General features: G+C 40.3%; 1 pseudogene; it reads left to right on the top strand.

Moving 5' to 3' along the window:
• The first annotated feature begins 200 nt into the window (after window positions 1-200).
• Window positions 201-903, top strand: LOC118842650 (annotated as a pseudogene).
• Window positions 904-5134: the final 4231 nt, after the last annotated feature.

Here is a 5134-nt window from a genome sequence, read left to right as displayed (position 1 = left end):
GAAAATTATGAAAAGAGAATTAACAGCTTAGTAAAAGAGGCACAAAAAGTACTGAAGAAAATAACACCTTAAAAAAACAGAATTGACCTAATGGTAAAAGAGGCACAAAGGAATTCCAAACAATGACACACGGGGCTGGGCCCAGAGCACAGGCGCAGTACTCTCAGGGCTCTGGAACAGGGCGTCTGTGTGGCCTGGCCATGGCGATCAACAGGAACCACTCGGAGAGTGGAGTGTTTGTCAACAACACCAAGAACATTCTAATGACCTACGATCATGTGGAGCTCTCCTTCAGTGACATGGATCACATGACAGATGCCTTCAAAGGAACCAAGAAAGGCAGCCTCTATCTGACTCCTTATTTTTCTGACCAAGGGAAAGGACTCCATGCAGTCATTCATGATGCCGTTTTACCTAACGAAAGACTATGAGATCAAGCAGCCTGTGTTTGGTGCAAATTACATCAGAGGAACAGTGAAGGCTGAAGCAGGAGGTAGCTGGGAAGGATCAGCTATATACAGATTGACCTTTGCAGCAGGGGGTGCCATTGAGTTTGGAGAGCGGATGCTACAGGTGGCTGCCCAAGCCTCCAGAGGTGAAGTCCCCAATGGAGCTTATGGGTACTCTTACATGCCCAATGGAGCCTATGCTTTTCCTATGCCCCCTGCCAATGGAATGTACCCAAACCCTACAAACTATCCCTATGCACTACCTCCACCTGAGTTTTATCCAGGACCTCCCATGATGGATGGGGCCATAGGGTACATGCAGCCGCCACCACCTCCGTATCCTGGATCCATGGAGCCACCTGTTGGTGGTCCTGATGTACCATCTACTCCTGCAGCTGAAGCAAAAGCTGCTGAAGCTGCTGAAGCTGCTGCCAGCTGCTGCCTCAACGTATAAAGCACATCCATGCTTATTGTGGGACAAACTTTATTTTTTATTTAGATTTTCTTTAAAAGTTATTTTTATAATAATTTGTTATCTGTTGTACCAGATTTCAAACTGTATTATAAAGTGGTAATTATCAAAACTAAGAAATTAGTTTGGCTAAGAAATACAGTGGTGGATCAGTGGAATAGAATAAATACACAATACATTGTAGTAAATGACCATAGTAATCCTGCATTTGATAAACCCAAAGATCCAAGCTTTTGGGACAAAAACTTATTATTTGACAAAAACTGCTGTGAAAATTGGAAAACTGTACGGCAGAAACTAAGTATAGGCCAACATTCTTTCTTTCTTACTTTCTTCCTTCCTTCCTTTCTTCTTTTCTTTCTTCCTTCCTTCCTTTCTTTTTCTTTCTTTCTTTCTTTCTTTCTTTCTTTCTTTCTTTCTTTCTTTCTTTCTTTCTTTCTTTCTTTCTTTCTTTCTTTCTTTTTTTCTTTCTCTTCCTTCCTTCCTTTCTCTCTTCTCTCTCTCTCTCTCTCTCTCTCTCTCTCTCTCTCTCTCTCTCTCTCTCTCTCTCTCCCTCTCTCTCTCTCTAAATTCATTTCTTTTTTTTTTTTTCAAGCCTCCTTGCACAAAATGACTAATAAGGAAATATTTTACATTATTGTACATGTATACCTATATCAGATTGCTTACCACCCCAGAAGGGAAAAGAGGAAGAGATAGAATTTGGAGCTCAAAACTTAAGAAAAAAGAATGTTAAAATTGTTTTTACATTTAATTGGGGAGAAATAAAATACTATTTTAAAACAAGAATTTGTTTGCCCCATTGCACCTTCTCTCAGTTGAATAATAAACAAGAAAAATAAAAATGAAACCCTCATAACAAATATATATATACAGTCCAGCAAAACAAATTTCCGCGTTAACCATCTCTGACAATATGTCTCATTCTGCATTTTTAAGTTCATCAGCTCTCTGGCAGGAAGTGGGTGGCATGATTCATCTTCAGTCTTCTGGACTCCTGGTTGATCATTGCATTATTCAGAGTTCTAGTATCTTCCATGTTGTTTTTCTCTATAATGTTGATGTCATTATATACTGTCCTAGTTTTATTCACTAGACTGTCAGTTTCTTCAGAGCATGGAATATCACGGTTTTTTTTTTTTTTGGCTTTTGTTGTCTTTCTTTGTATCTTCAGAGCTTAACACAGTCGGTCAGTTATTTCAGTTGTGTCTGGCTCTTCATGACCTCATTTAGGGTTTTCTTAGTAAAGATATTGAAATGGTTTGCCATTTCCTTTACTAGCTCATTTTATAGATGAAGAAACTGCGGCAAACAAGGCTAAGTGGTTTGCACAGCTTGTAAGTGTCTGAAGCTAGATTTGAACTCAGATCTTCCTGACTCCTGGCCTGACACTCTATTCATTGAATCTCCTAGCTACACAGTACTTGGCACATAGCAGGTATTTAATAAATATTTGACTATTTGATTACCCCCCCCCCCCAACTTGGTGTGCAGTTTGGGATTATGACAAAAAATAGCTGCCATAAATATTTTTGTACATATGGGTCCCTTTTTTTTCTTTCTTTGATCCCTTTAGGGTATGGGCCAAGTAGAGGTATGGCTGGGTCAAAGGGAATGCACAGTATCACAACTTTGGGGGCATTGTTACAAACTGCTTTCCAAAATGGTTTATCAACTCATAACTCTTTCAATAGAATGTAAGCCTTTTGAGGGTAGGGGCTGTTTCTTTTTTGTCTTTGTAACTAACCACACACCTAGCAAAATGCCTGCATAGGATAGGTTCTTCATGCATTCTCGTTTCATCATTGATTTTTTTTTTCAGTGCCAAGGTCTCTCACCTCCCTCAATACAGAGCCATAGGTGGAGACCTGCAGCAGATGCATATGCCTGAGGCAAATACGCTCTTCCTTGTGCAGTGTTAGTGAAGAGTTCCTGAGAGAAGATTCCATGGCTGGAATAATAACTAATAATAATGATGATGATAACTAATATTTACATAGAACCTACTATGTGCCAGGCGCTATGTAAGTACTTTACAATTACTATCCCATTTGATCCTCACCACCACCCTGGGAAGTAGATGCTATTATAATTCCTATTTTATGGGTGAGGAAACAAAGGCAGACAGAGAGGTCAAGTGATTTGACAATCGTCATACAGCTAGTAAGTGTCTGAGGTCATATACGAACTCAGGTTTTCCTGACTCCAGGGACACACTGGAGAAGGCCATGGCAAACCACTCCAGGAAAATTGGCCAAAGTCCAAGGGGTCACATAGAGTGAGACCAACCAACAACAATGTCCTGTCTCCAGGACCAGCTTTCCATCCATGGCCCCACCTAGCTTCCTCTCTACATGCTCGCTTGCTCGATCAAAGAGGGGAGTGTAATATCCATTAAGTTGGGTGTCTTTGATTGAGTCTTAGTAGGGGCTAAACCCCAGGCCCAAACCCCTATCTACTAGGTGCTAAGCCTATGTGGGCATGAAGCCTTCAGGGTCCTAAGGGGAGTTGCTAAGACCAGAGCCAATAGTAGGAGCCTGAGTTCTGGTCACTCAGATGACGTTTGATGATGGCTAAAGAGTGCATAAAAAGAGAGAACAGAGCTGTTTGCTCGGGGCTCTCACTCTTGGTGAAGTGCTGAAGTGGAGACTCTGGGCAGCTGTAGTGAAGAGCCCTCCACCTTGCAAACCCGGATGTTCAGACTTTGTTAAATCCTGGTAACCATGCATTGAGATGTGACTCAGACAAGGTCTGTCTGTGGATGTTTGTAATTTGTTTGTATTTGCTCTGAAGTTCAGGGTGCTGGCTTTTTCCCCTGAACTAAGCGAATGACATTTGTATGTTGGATTAAAGTAAGATTGTTAACCCCTTAACATTGCTTTCCTTAGTAAAGCAGATGAAAAGAACCTGTGCAGGCAGCGTTCTGTGTGCTGGTTGTTGGTGGGTCTTACACCCCTTCAGCAGCCGCTAGCAGATTGTTGCAACAGGGAGTTCATGGACAATGCTTTTTTTTTCTTTAATTTTTTCAAATTTTTCCCCCACATCTCTTTAATGTTTAATATTTTTAGTTTTCAACATTGATTTCCATGAGATTTTGGGTTAAAATTTTCTCCCCATTTCTACCCTCCCCCCACCCCAAGATGGCATATATTCTGATTACTCCTTTCTCCAGTCTGCCCTCCCTTCTGCCTCCCCACTCCCCCCCCATCCCTTTTCCCCTTACTTTCTTGTAGGGCAAGATAAATTTCTATACCCCATTGCCTGTATATCTTATTTCCCAGTTGCATGTAAAACCAACTTTTTTTTGAGCATTTGTTTTTAGAACTTTGAGTTCCAAATTCTCTCCCTTCTTCCCTCCCCACCCACCCTCCTTGAGAAGGCAAGCAATTCAACATAGGCTATGCATGTATCATTATGCAAAACACTTCCATGACAGTCATGTTGTAAAAGACTAACTATATTTCCCTCCATCCTATTCCTGTCCCCCTTTATTCAATTTTCTCCCTTGACACTGTCCCTTTTCAAAAGTGTTTCTTTTTGATTCCCTCCTCCCCCTATCTGCCCTCCCTTCTATCATCCCCCCTCTCTTGTCCTCTTCCCCTCTACTTTCCTGTAGGGTAAGGTACCCAATTGAGTGTGTATGTTATTCCCTCCTTAAGTCAAATCTGATGAGAGCAAGATTCACTCATTTCCTTTCACGGGTCCCCTCTACCCTTCCAATACAACTGCTTTTTCTTGCCACTTTTGTGTGAGATAATTTACCACATTATATCTCTCCCTTTCTCCTTCTCCCAATATATTCCTCTCTCACACCTTAATTCAATTTTTTTAGATATCATCTCTTCATATTCAACTCACCCCGTGCCCTCTGTCTATATATATATATATATATATATATATATATATATATATATATATATATATATATATATACTACCCTAATCCTGAGAAAGGTTTCATGAGTTACACTCATCATCTTTCTATGTAGGAATGTAAACAAAACAGTTCAACTTTAGTAAGTCCCTAATGATTTCCCTTTCTTGTTTACCTTTTCATGCTTCTCTTGATTCTTATATTTTAGAGTCAAATTTTCTATTCAGCTCTGGTATTTTCATTGAGAAAGCTTGAAAGTCCTCTATTTTATTGAAAATGCATATTTTGCATTGGAGTATTACACTGAGTTTTGCTGGGTAGGTGATTCTTGGTTTTAATC

The sequence above is a fragment of the Trichosurus vulpecula genome, chromosome 3 (assembly GCF_011100635.1).
Source record: "Trichosurus vulpecula isolate mTriVul1 chromosome 3, mTriVul1.pri, whole genome shotgun sequence".
NCBI lineage: Eukaryota > Metazoa > Chordata > Mammalia > Diprotodontia > Phalangeridae > Trichosurus > Trichosurus vulpecula.
The sequence above is the reverse complement of the archived record's forward strand: the minus strand, read 5'-3'. Positions and strand labels throughout refer to the sequence as shown.